We start from the raw sequence: 12262 nt of genomic DNA, 5'->3' as shown, positions 1-12262 counted from the left end.
AAGACCCAGATCCCTCAGCCTCCCCTCATGGGTCATGTGCTCCAGCCCCCTGTGCATTCTCGTTGCCTCCCACTGAACCAGCTCCAATGCAGTACATCCTTTCCATACTGAGGGGCCCAGAACTGGACACAATACTCCAAGTGTGGCCTCACCAGTGCCTAATATAGGGGAATAATAACTTCTCTAGATCTGCTGGAAATGCTCCTTCTACTGCAGCTCAATATGTCATTAGCCTTCTTGGCCACAAGGGCACACTGTTGACTCATATCCAGCCTCTTATCTACTTTAATGTCAGGTCCTTTTCTGCTGCACTGCTACTTAGCCAGTCAGTCCCCAGCCTGTAACAATGCTCGGGGTTCTTCCATCCCAAGAGCAGGACGCTGCACTTGTCCTTGTTGAACCTCATCACATTTTTTTGTCCCAATCCTCCAATGTACCTAGGTCACTCTGGACCCCTATCTCTACCCTCCAATGTGTCTATCTGCCCCCCTAACTTAGTGCCATCCGCAAATTTGCAGAGGGTGCAATCCATCCCCTCACCCAAGTCATTAATAAAAAAGTTGGAAAAATACGGGCCCTAAAGCCAACCCTTGGGGCACTCCACTTGAAGCTGACTGCCAGCCAGACATTGAGCCTTTGGGCCTGACCATCAAGCCAGCATTCTGCCCATTTTACAGTCCATGTATCCAGTCTATACTTCCTTAGTTTATGGGCGAGAACATTGTGGGACACTGCATCAAAAGCTTTGCTAAAGTCCAGGTATATCAACCTATTGACATCCCCATGGCCCACAGAGCCACTTACCTAACCGTAGAAGCTAATCTGATTGGTCAGGCATGAGTTGTCCTTGATGAATCTATGGTGACTATTCCTGATCACTATAACCTCGCCCAAGTGCTTCAAAATAAATATATTCCTTGAGAAGCCCCCTTTTTGCACAACTCACACAAGTGATGTGTTGTCTCATCCCCAGCTCTCAGGAGTCCAAGGTGCTCAGTTGCTAAAGGACGCAGTGAGGGACAGGGGACAGGAGCTGGGATGGAGGGAGGAGCTCTCGGAGCTTTTAAATGTGGTTCCTCCTGAGAGCCGCACACAGGGAGTACCAACTGCCCGCGCCGCACACGCACCCACCACTTCTAGGGCTACGTCTGCACAGCCCAGTTACCTTGAAATAACGTTATTTCAGAATAACTTTGGCATTGTCTAAATGACGGACAGGATATTTCTAAATGAATTCAACATAGGCTACGTCTACATGTGCCCCAAACTTCGAAATGGCCACGCAAATGGCCATTTCGAAGTTTACTAATAAAGCACTGAAATGCATATTCAGCGCTTCATTAGCATGCGGGCGGCTGCAGCACTTCGATATCGACGCGCCTCGCCGCCGTGCGGCTCATCCCCACGGGTCTCCTTTTCGAAAGGACCCCGCCTACTTCGAAGTCCCCTTGTTCCTATGAGCAGATGGGAATAAGGGGACTTTAAAGTAGGCGGGGTCCTTTCGAAAAGGAGCCCTGTGGGGACAAGCTGCGCGGTGGTGAGGCGAGTCAATTTCGAAGTGCCGCGGCTGCCCGCAAGCTAATGAAGCGCTGAATATGCATTTCAGCACTTCATTAGTAAACTTTGAAATGGCCAATTGCGTGGCCTTTTCGAAGTTTGGGACACATGTAGACACGGCCATAATGGGTGCGGTCTTTTGATTCCTGCAAACCTCATTTCCTGTTTCGAAATGGGCTAGAATGGGCTCCAAGGGCCTTATTTCAAAATGGTGCTCTGGAGCTGGAAATGCTTTTTCAAAATAGCCACATGCACTTTTGAAACACATTCTGCACGTGGTTGTGGTACATTGAAATAAGGTATTTCGAAATCCATTTTGAAATATCTTATTTCTAAATAGGTCTGGCATGTAGACGTGGCCGAGGATTCACCTGCACCCTTGGATGTGCTCATCAACCCAGTCAAATACGTGTGCTGTCGATCTTCAACTTCCAGCCATTGGCGCACATTAGACCTCTCCTGCTGGATGGAAGAATCCTTCTTAAATATTTTTCTCCAATAGAGGCACAGGTTGACCCTCTCTAATCTGGAACTCTCTCATCTGGCAAACTCCGGCATGATTTTAGTTCGTCAGACAATGCCAAGTTTCACGTGGTCCCATATAATTTGTTTACTATCCCCAGCCCTGGCTCTCAGTGTTCCATGCTGTTGTTTAGCTGTAATTTACCCCCAAATGTCTTCTAAGAGCCCAATAAGCAGTGGAAGTGTTGGTAATGTGCTAGGAAATATTAACCTCCCATCGTCTGGCATCAGTCGGGTCCCAAGGGTACCGGACGAGAGAGGTTCAACCTGTTCTTGAAGACCGCAGTTAAGCCATCCCTTCACCTGGTCTTTGTAAAGCTAAATGCAGTGAGCATCTTAGAGCACTGTAAGGCATGTTTTCTAGCTCTGTCCAGTTTATCAACGTGCTTCTGGAATTGAGAGCACCAAACCTGGATAAAGTGTCCCAGCAGCAACTGCCCCAGTCCCAGGTAACCTCTCTGCTGCTCTTTAGGATTCCCCATATTTCTGCATCTCAGAATCACAACAACTGATTTATTCTTGTTGTTCTTATTTTCTCTGACCTAAGCCATTTTGTCCTGTCTTCAAGGTCAAGGTGAACTGAGTGAGCACTAGCTGCATCTCTCTATCCAGTCCTCCAGTCATCCATCCTTCATGGATGACAGGTGAAGATGTCTTGAAGTCACCAGGGACTGATGAAATGCATTCTAGAATACTCGATGAGCTGATAGAGGAGGTATCCGCTCCCCAAGCTCTCACAAGGACACATGAAATCAACCTCTCAAGGGTTGCAGTCAATACCTATATGCCTGGCAAGACGCAAGGAGTAAGGGAAGTCGACGGGCTAAACTCGCCTGTTGACCTTCTTCAATAGGGACGGCCAAGTAAGCCGAGAGCAGATACAACAGTTCTAGCTATGCAATTGCCAAAGCTAGAACTGCATATTTGTCATTGACTTGCTTTGCCTGGTGTAGACCTAGACTGACGCCCTTGGCAGGAGTCGCGGCTCTATGAAGTTTATAGCTCAGAACCCCGCAGCTATTAAACTGTAAACTTGTGTGGCAGGGCCAGGGTGGAGAGTGGGGAGCCCAAACTAGCAGAAGGGCCTGCACAGCACCTCCTATTGGAGGCCAGGGAGGGGACAGGCGTAGCCCCTGCCCACTACTAAAAGGCCCCTCTCACAGCGAGGGGGGACCTACTAAAAACACCCGGTCCCAAATGAGTTTGGGGGACAACGAAGGAAAAACCAGGGGTGGGAGTGAGGGTCAGATGTTTAAAATAAGGGAGCCGGAGGGGGATACCGAGCAGAGGACCCCGGACAGCGCCCACCGCTCCTCGAAGGTGTCCAGGGAGTCGGTGGACGCCGCCCAGAGGAACTCTGCTCGGATTCATGACTGAAGGGAGGAACGGAAGTAGGCCCCACAGTCGCAGGTTGCCCCCTCTGCCAGCCTCTTCTCCCTGGTTTTGTAGATGGCCGTGGCCAGGAGGAGGCTGACGAGGAGGTCCCGCGACTTTGTGGGGCTGCGGATAGGGTGTGACAAGATGAGGAGGAGTGGGGAAAAGTGCAGCCAGAACCTCAAGAGGAGGTTCTGGAAGAGGGGCTGCAGCCTGGCACACTCGATGTTGGTGTGCGCCAGGTTTTCTCTCATGTCGCAGAAGGTGCAGGTGTCTGGGAGGGGGTGAACCGCACCAGGTACACGCCCGTGCTCACCGTTCCATGGAGGATTCTCCAGCTGATGTCCCCGGCAGGCCGCGGGACCGAGGTGGAATAAAGGCTGGCTCACCGGGGCTCCCCACCCTCTGATGGTGGTAAGAGGTCCCGCCATTTGTGGTCTGGGTGGGAGATGGCTCAGCCCAACTGGGGCCAGTGACTCCATGACTGGGCTAATAAGAGCCCTTTAAAAGCCCTTCACAGGGGAAAGGTGGAGAGGGTGTGTGAGAGGTGAATGGAGAGAGGTGAGAAGACCAGAGTAATGAGAGAGAGCAGGTTTGAGAGGCTCAGGAACATCAGAAACCACAGAGAGAGACTGAGGATCTTCAGCAGCGGGAGAGGGGGACTTGCTACTGCTGCAGCCTGGAGAAGGTACCAGGGGGAATCATCTGGGAAAGGGTCCCAGGGAGAAGAGCTGCTGTGCCGAGGGCTAACGGAGTCAGCCCTTCACCCTAGAAGCTGCACAGGGTCCCTGGGCTGGAATCTGGCATGAGTGGGCAGGGGCTGGGTTCCCCCCAGAGCACCCGTCACCCCAGTGAGGCCAACTGGGCCTTTTAGTGGGACCAGTGGCCTGAATAGAGGCCAGAGGCCCAGGAATAAGACTGAGTTTGTCACTCTTGATACTGAGAGTTTAAAGATGAAAGAATAGACCCAGTGATCCTGGTCTCCAGCTCCTGTCATGGGAGGGACTGGCACCTCCTGTCACAGTGACTATGTGCTTCAAATTTCCATTTGCAGAGATAATCGAAAATGGGGGGCAGGGCAAGAGGTGATTATGGAAACCTGTTTGATCAGACGGCCCAGGAGAAATTCTTATGAGTAAGGTAAAGGCAGCCAAAAAACCTTGTTTTAAAGGCTGCAGAAATTGTTGGTGAACAGGTTGATTCCAGGGCTCAGCTGGGGACACAAATCCCCATGTCACCCGGGGAGAGGGGATTAGAAATAAACCTAGCACCATCTTTGTTTGTTTGTTTTTTAAAAAGGAGTCTGTGGTTTCCAATCCCTGACCAAAGGGAAGGCAGGTTGTCTGCCACCACTGGGGGTCACCAGCCAGTTAAACCCATATTATTCCCAACTTAAAGTCACCCCATTATCCACATCCCCACCTGCCCCAGCAAATGCCCCTACCTTTGCTCTGGAGGCAGCCACAGAGCAGGAAATAATCCCAGTGAATTTCATTGGAACCGAGTCAAAGAAGGGTGTGAAGAAGTGGTTCTCATTGCTGAGGTGAAGGGCACAGATGGAAAGCATCCCAAGTCACTTTGCACCTGGACATTTGGGTGAGAGGAAGACAAACTCTGTGGTATCACCTTCGGTCAACTTCCTTCTAACGTATTCTCTATCTTGTGAAACTTAAGATTGGTGCTAATTTGCATGTAAGTCTGTTTACCTGCTGTAACATTATGATTCACTCTCCAATTTTGATTGTCTAGCTAAGATATCTGTAAATGGTTTATTACAGGGTTGGCCGCAAAGGGTGCGTTTGGTGTGATACCTAAAGTGCAGCGAACGTGAGCAAAAACAGGCTCACTTGAGCAGCAAGATAGCTTGGCGTACCCAAGTGCACAGAGATGACACGTGATAATTAGATAAGTACAAAAGTCACACCCAATTGGGGAGGGGGCATCATGCCCTGTTTCTTAACGCTCTGCCCTCAGGTTGGGACCCACCTTCTTGGGCCACGGCAAGACAGCTTGAAATCTCAAATCTGCCTTCCGGACTCCAGAGCAAATGGGCACAGACGCATTATCCACCAGCGTCTAGTCCAACTTTACGGACCCTGTGTTTGGGTAACAGGAGAATAAGATTTTCCAGAGGGGATGGGTTCTATGTGCCCTGAGCCCAGATGATATGAGCAGAGGTGGAGTAGCAGTGCATAAGGCCGTGGGCCACAGCAAATGATGGAGTCTCCCCCACCCCAGCCTTCTGCTTACATTCCACCTGCCTTACCACACCTACTGCCGCATGGGGTCAGGGCAAAGGGGCTCCCCAGCAGGAGCTCTTGCCAGGAGGAGGGGGTCGGGATGTGGGGGTGTCAATATTTCTCTGGGTTCCCAAATTGGTCAGGGCCCCTGGACATAGTCTCTGTTGGCCACTAGCTAATCCACTGCTGACCATGAGGGGACTGTCCTAGATGAGAGGAAGGCCTCCATTATGTCAGATGCTGCAGAGACCCTACCTGTTAAAAGACAGGAAACAAAGGGTGGGAATAAATTTTAAGTTGTCAGAATAGAGGCAGGTAACTAGTGGTGTTCCTCAAGGTCTGTACTTGGACCAATCCTAATTAACCTAAATGATCTGGAGAAAGGGGTAAACAGTGAGGTGGCAAAATTTGCTGAAGTTACTAAACTGCTCGAGATAGTTGAAGAACAAAGCAGATTGTGAAGACCTTCAAAAAAAATCTCAAATTAAGTGATTAGGCAACAAAATGGCAAAGACAAAGAGCAGTCCTGCGGCACCTTATAGACTAACAGATGTCTTGGAACCTAAGCTTTCATGGGCAAAGAAACGCTTCGTCACATGCATTGGAATGGAGATTCCAGAGGCAGGTCTAATTATACAGGCTTGCGAAAAGAAGGGAGTAAGAAACAAGAGGATGGTCAGAGCTGACAAGGTTAGTTCAATCACAAAGGCTATGGCCCTCTTCCCGCAGCTGTTGTGGAGGGGTGAGCACCAAGAGAGGACACACTGACCAGCCATTCCCAGTCTTTCTTCAATGCTTGGTTGATGGTGTCAAATTTGAAAAATGAACTGTAGCTCTGCACTCTCTCTTTGGAAAACTTTGCTATAGTAATAATGGTCTCAGACCTGTACCTGGAATACACAAAAATTATTCTATTGTACTGCACGCGCTGAAATTCTGAAGAACTGATTTGTATCTTCAGATAACATGAAAATAATACATCCTGTATACACCCTTTAGTTACACTAAGGCTTCGTTTGAGGTTGTTAAAGGTCATCTTCATTGAGGTTGTAAAAGCTATTTATATTGAGGTTATAACAGTCAACTGAACAAAATATCTGAGAAAGTTGTTAGAGTGACAGCTATTTTTGATATGACTGTTCCTGGCTAATAGTGAATGCCATAAAATGCGAGTTAATGTCAGCGTATTCTCTCTTTGAACAAAGTGAAGAAGAAGGTGTGTGTACTCTGTGCTCAGAACTAAACCAAAATGGCTGTTAAATTGTTTAGGTTTTATTAGCGTTTTGCCGATATTCTCAAAATTACACTGTTTGAATGTCATCACAGAAGTCTATCTTAATCTATATTTCTTATGGACCTGTCCGTTATCCTTTTGTTTTTAAGTGCAAATTGTCCTACCTTTTTATCTAATCTTATATGCTGCTTGACTAGTTCAGATACACCAAGTTTTGAAAACCTGGGCAGTGACTACGAGAACTCTCCATCCCTCGGGGTTTTTAAGCCCCAGCTTGACAAAATGCAGAGTGGGATGAGCTAGTTGGGGTTGGTCCTGCTTTGGGCAGGGGGCTGGACTTGATGACATCCTGAGGTCCCTTTCAGCCCTCGGACTTTATGATTCTGTGACTTCTCAGTGCGGTTGATTGTATTTTGCCCCATTACTCTGAAATTTGGAAGCTAAGTCCCAGGGAAGTAATACTAACCATTTTAGCTGCTTTGATTACACAACTCCACATCAGGATGGGAGAACTTGGCTCTTCAGTGCTGGGCAGGCTCCTCGAGGAACCATTGCCTGATCCACTGCAGAGGACACCCAGAGACCAGCAAGAACACCAGCTCTGGAAACTGATGGTAGAGTTGTGCCCACAGTGCCCCAACCCTGCACTGTGCCCCCTTCACTCCAACCCCTGCACCCCCTCCTCTGCCCCAAACATCCACTGTGTCCCCTTCACTCCTACCCTGCACCCCTCCTCTGCCCCCACCCTGCACTGTGCCCACGTCCCGGGGAGCGTTTCATCAGAACTCACCCTGTCCTGGCACAAAGCCCTGCTCCTGGCATCCATCCACAGGGGGCAGGTTCAGCTGGCAGAGTGGCTGTGCCATGGCTGAGAGCCAGCCCAGGGCAGCACCCCAAGAAAGTCTCTGAAACTCGCACCTGCCAGGCACCCGCTTACACCCAGCCAGCTCCAGCAATTCCCTCTGCTACCGGCGGGCGAGGCCGGGCCACAGAGACATACTCACCTCAAGCCTTTCAGAGGGAGCCTGCACTGTCCCCCGCTCAGACCCGGGCACCCTGCCCTTCGGTGCCTGCCGTAGCACCCAGCAACGCCAGCTGAGGCCAGGCTCGGCTGTGCCAGGTACCACACCACAGACCCCCCACCCGCCTCCTCCCCCACACAAAGCCCCCACCTTACCCCATCCGTGTCCACACTGGCCACTGAGCTCTGGAAGGTGCTAGCTCAGGCAACAGCTGCTCTTGCTGCCCCAGACAGCCGCCCTCAGGAGGCTCAGGCAGGCAATGGCCAGTCCACCCTGGGAGCCGGCCCCTGTGTCTCATGGATGGGGGTCAAAGTGGGGACCAGGGAGGGTGGGATAGCAGGCTGAGGTGCCAGGAGCAGTCAAGGACAGGAAGCTGGAGGGGTTGGATAGGACTGGGGGTCACAGGGCAGAGAGGGGTGAGGGGTTGGATAAGAGGCAGTTGTGCTGGGGTAGGGGGTCAAGGGATGAGGATCAGCAGGAGTTGGAAAGTAGCTTGGAGTCCTGAGGGTGCTGGGCAGGTGAGGGCTGGGTAAAGGCAGGAGTCCCTGGGGTAGTTATCATCGAATACTGGGGCTGGAAGAGACATCAGGAGCTCATTGAGTCCAGCCCCCTGCCCAAAGCAGGTCCAACCCCCACTAAATAATCCCAGCCAGGACTTTGTCAAGCCAGGAAGTAAACACTTCTAGGGATAGAGATTCCACCACTTCTCTTGGTAACACATTCCAGTGCTCCACCAGCCTCCTACTGAAATAGCTTTTCCTAATATCCAACCTAGACCACCTCCTCTGTAACTTGAGGACCTTGTTCCTTGTTCTGCCATCCATCACTGCTGAGAACAGCCTCTCTCTCTCCTCATTAGAGCCCCTTCAGGAAGTTGAGGGCTGCTGTCAAATCCCCCTACATTCTTCTGCAAACCGGGGAGGGGAGGGAGCTCTCGGAGCTTTTAAATGTGGTTCCTCCTGAGAGCTGCACACAGGGAGTACCAGCTGCCTGCCCTGCACACACCCACCACTTCTAGCGCTACGTCTACACAGCCCAGTTACCTTCAAATAACAAGTTATTTCAAAATAACTTTGGCATTGTCTAAATGATGGGCACTCTATTTCAAAATGAATTCAACGTAACGGGTGCAGTCTTTCGATTCCCGCAAACCTCATTTCCTGAGGAATAACGCCTGTTTCGAAATGGGCTAGAACGGGCTCCGAAGGCCTTATTTCAAAATAGTGCTCTGGAGCTGGAAATGCTCTTTCAAAATAGCCGCATGCGCTTTTGAAACACATTCTGCACGTGGTTGTGTTACATTGAAATAAGGTATTTCGAAATCCATTTTGAAATATCTTATTTCTAAATAGGTCTGGCATGTAGACGTGGCCTAGGAGGCGCCTGCACCCTTGGATGTGCTCATCAACCCAGTCAAATACGTATGCTGTCAAGCTTCAACTTCCAGCCATTGGCGCACATTAGACCTCTCCTGCTGGATGGAAGAATCCTTCTTAAATATTTTTCCCCAGTAGAGGTTGTAGCCAACCAGGCTCGGGTTCCCCAGAGACGAGGCTGCACCCAGAAGGAGAGTGCTATATTCGCTTTATTCAAAGCGCGTGACACCCGCGGCCAGAGCCCCGGAGACGCCGCAGTCACCCATGGGGGAAAACCCGACGCATCGGAGCTTCGCTCTGGGAAAGGCTCTGTAACAGGCCTCCTAACACTAGCTGATAAAGCTGAGCTCATTAACATAAGATTGCCTAAAATTGCCTCTGCATTTCTTATCACTATCTCTTGTGGCCTACGGCCAGCGTAGCCTTGAAATCTTGGCAAGCGCGGCTTGTTCTGCAGCTGTTCCCATGGCAGTTAGTTTGTAGCTTTTACCTTGCACAGGCTGGTCTGTTTACATTCTTCTGAGGATTCACAGAGGGGTCGATCTGCTCTCATGAGACCGTTACAAACTCTTCTCATACCCTACACTCCTCCCCGCGACCCCTTTGTGAACGCCGAGGCTAGTAGGAATGAAGTGAGGTGGTTGATGCTCTTCTGGCAACACAGTGTGCGCCTGTGGAACAGACTTGACAACAACATATGAGAGAAGTGAAAGCAAAGTTAAAAATAATGGCTCCCAGGAGAAGGGTGTGTGGAACAGTAAGTGTGGGGGCTCCCAAGCGCATGCACTACTGTAAGTAGTGTTTCCACTTGAAGTGGGTAGCTGCTTGGGCCACGCCCGTATGTGCACGCTCAGAGGTATCCGTGACCCACCCCATCCCTTGCTGACACTCAGACAGAAAACAATTAGACAGGAAGGCAGATGGGAATTATGGTCTAATCCAGAAAGTTCAAACCGGTTACTTCTACCCCCACCAGCTTAGCTGGGAGGACGGGACAGAAGGGCCCAGCCTAACCTTGGAGCTTCCTCGCACGCGATGGCTTCCACTCCGAGGAATTACAAGCAAGACACTCAGTTCCACCCTCCCAGCACCCGGGACAACAAGGTTGTCAGGGACTCAAATCCCAGCAAGCCTCATCCCGTTACAGGGTACAATAACAAAACTAGAACCAGAACCAGAACTTCCAGATTCCTTATCCAGGTAGGGGCTTTCCCTATCGCAGCATGAACCCCAGGGGCTGCGGCAAAGGTAGGAGTGGACGTTGCTGTCATCAAAACAAACTGGTCCCCACTGGAAGATGTTGCTCTTGTCGCACCAATCATTCAGGTTCAGAGGGACAAACTCAATTCCCAATCTCGTAGAGGAGTTCAGCAGGGTGCACATCCAGCAATCCGTGGCACCAGCGGTGGAGACGATGGACTGGATGGCATTCCTGAGGGGATGCTTAGGTGTGGCAGAGGTCAGCGAGGTAGTCAGGAAGATGACAAGGAGTTGAGGTGCCATGCTGTTATCTGGGTTGAAGGTAGCTGTACCGGCGTCACGCCTGCCACCTCCTGCAACTCCGGACAGTCCGCTGGGGCCGCCTAACAGGCCACCATCTGCGCTACCAGCCCCCGTCGTTCCATCGAGGGATATCCTGGTATGCACTGCAGGGACAGTGCTGGCTTCCCTGCCTCCCCCGCTTTCGACCAAAAAGGCATTGTACCTGGAGAACCCTGATCGCTGCGCCAATTGTAGCCAACCAGGCTCGGGTTCCCCAGAGACGAGTCTGCACCCAGAAGGAGAGTGCTATATTTCGTTTATTGAAAGTGCGTGACACCTGTGGCGGGAGCCCCAGAGACGCCGCAGTCACCCGTGGGGGAAAACCCGACGCGTCGGAGCTTCGCTCAGGGAGAGGCTCTGTAACAGGCCTCCTAACACTAGCTGATAAAGCTGAGCTCATTAACATAAGATTGCCTAAAATTGCCTATGCATTTCTTATCACTATCTCTTGTGACCTATGGCCAGTGTAGCCTTGAAATCTTGGCAAGCGCGGCTTGTTCTTCAGCTGTTCCCATGGCAGTTAGTTTGTAGCTTTTACCTTGCACAGGCTGGTCTGTTTAGATTCTTCTGAGGATTCACAGAGGGATTGATCTGCTCTCGTGAGACCATTACAAACTCTTCTTGCACCCTACAGAGGTACAGGTTGACTCTCTCTAATCTGGAACTTGCTTGTCTGGCAAACTCCGGCATGATTTTAGTTAGCCGGACAACGCCAAGTTTCACGCGGTCCCATAAAATTTGTTTACTGCCCCCAGCCCTGGCTGTCAGTGTTCCATTCTGTTATTTAGCTGTAATTTATCCCTAAATGTCTTCTAAGGGCCCAATAAGCAGTGGAAGTGTTGGTAATGTGCGAGAAAATATTGACCTCCCATCATCTGGCAATTGTGTCATCTGGCATCAGTTGGCTCCCAAGGGTACCAGATGAGAGAGGTTCAACCTGTTCTTAAATACGGCAGCTAAGTCATCCCTTTACCTGTTCTATGTAAAGCTAAATGCAGTGAGCATCTTAGGTCACTATCAGGCAGGTTTTCTAGCTCTTCCACCATTCTCAGGACACTGTCCGGTTTATCAACATGTTTCTGGAATTGTGAGCACCAGACCTGGATAAAGTGTCCCAGCAGCAGCTGCACCAGTCTCCAATAACCTCTCTACTACTCTTCAGGATTCCCCATATTTCTGCAGTTCAGAATCACAATAATTTTATGTTGTGATTCTGAGATGCAGAAATATGGGGAATCCTGAACAATAAAATGATTTATTTTGTCGTTCTTATTTTCTCTGACGTAAGCCATTTTGTCCTGTCTTCAAGGTCAAGGTGAACTGAGTGAGCACTAGCTGCATCTTTCTGTCCAGCCCTCCAGTCATCCATCCTTCATGGATGACAGGTGAAGATGT

The sequence above is a fragment of the Carettochelys insculpta genome, chromosome 30, assembly GCF_033958435.1.
Source record: "Carettochelys insculpta isolate YL-2023 chromosome 30, ASM3395843v1, whole genome shotgun sequence".
Taxonomy (NCBI): domain Eukaryota; kingdom Metazoa; phylum Chordata; order Testudines; family Carettochelyidae; genus Carettochelys; species Carettochelys insculpta.
This window is presented reverse-complemented; position numbering follows the sequence as displayed.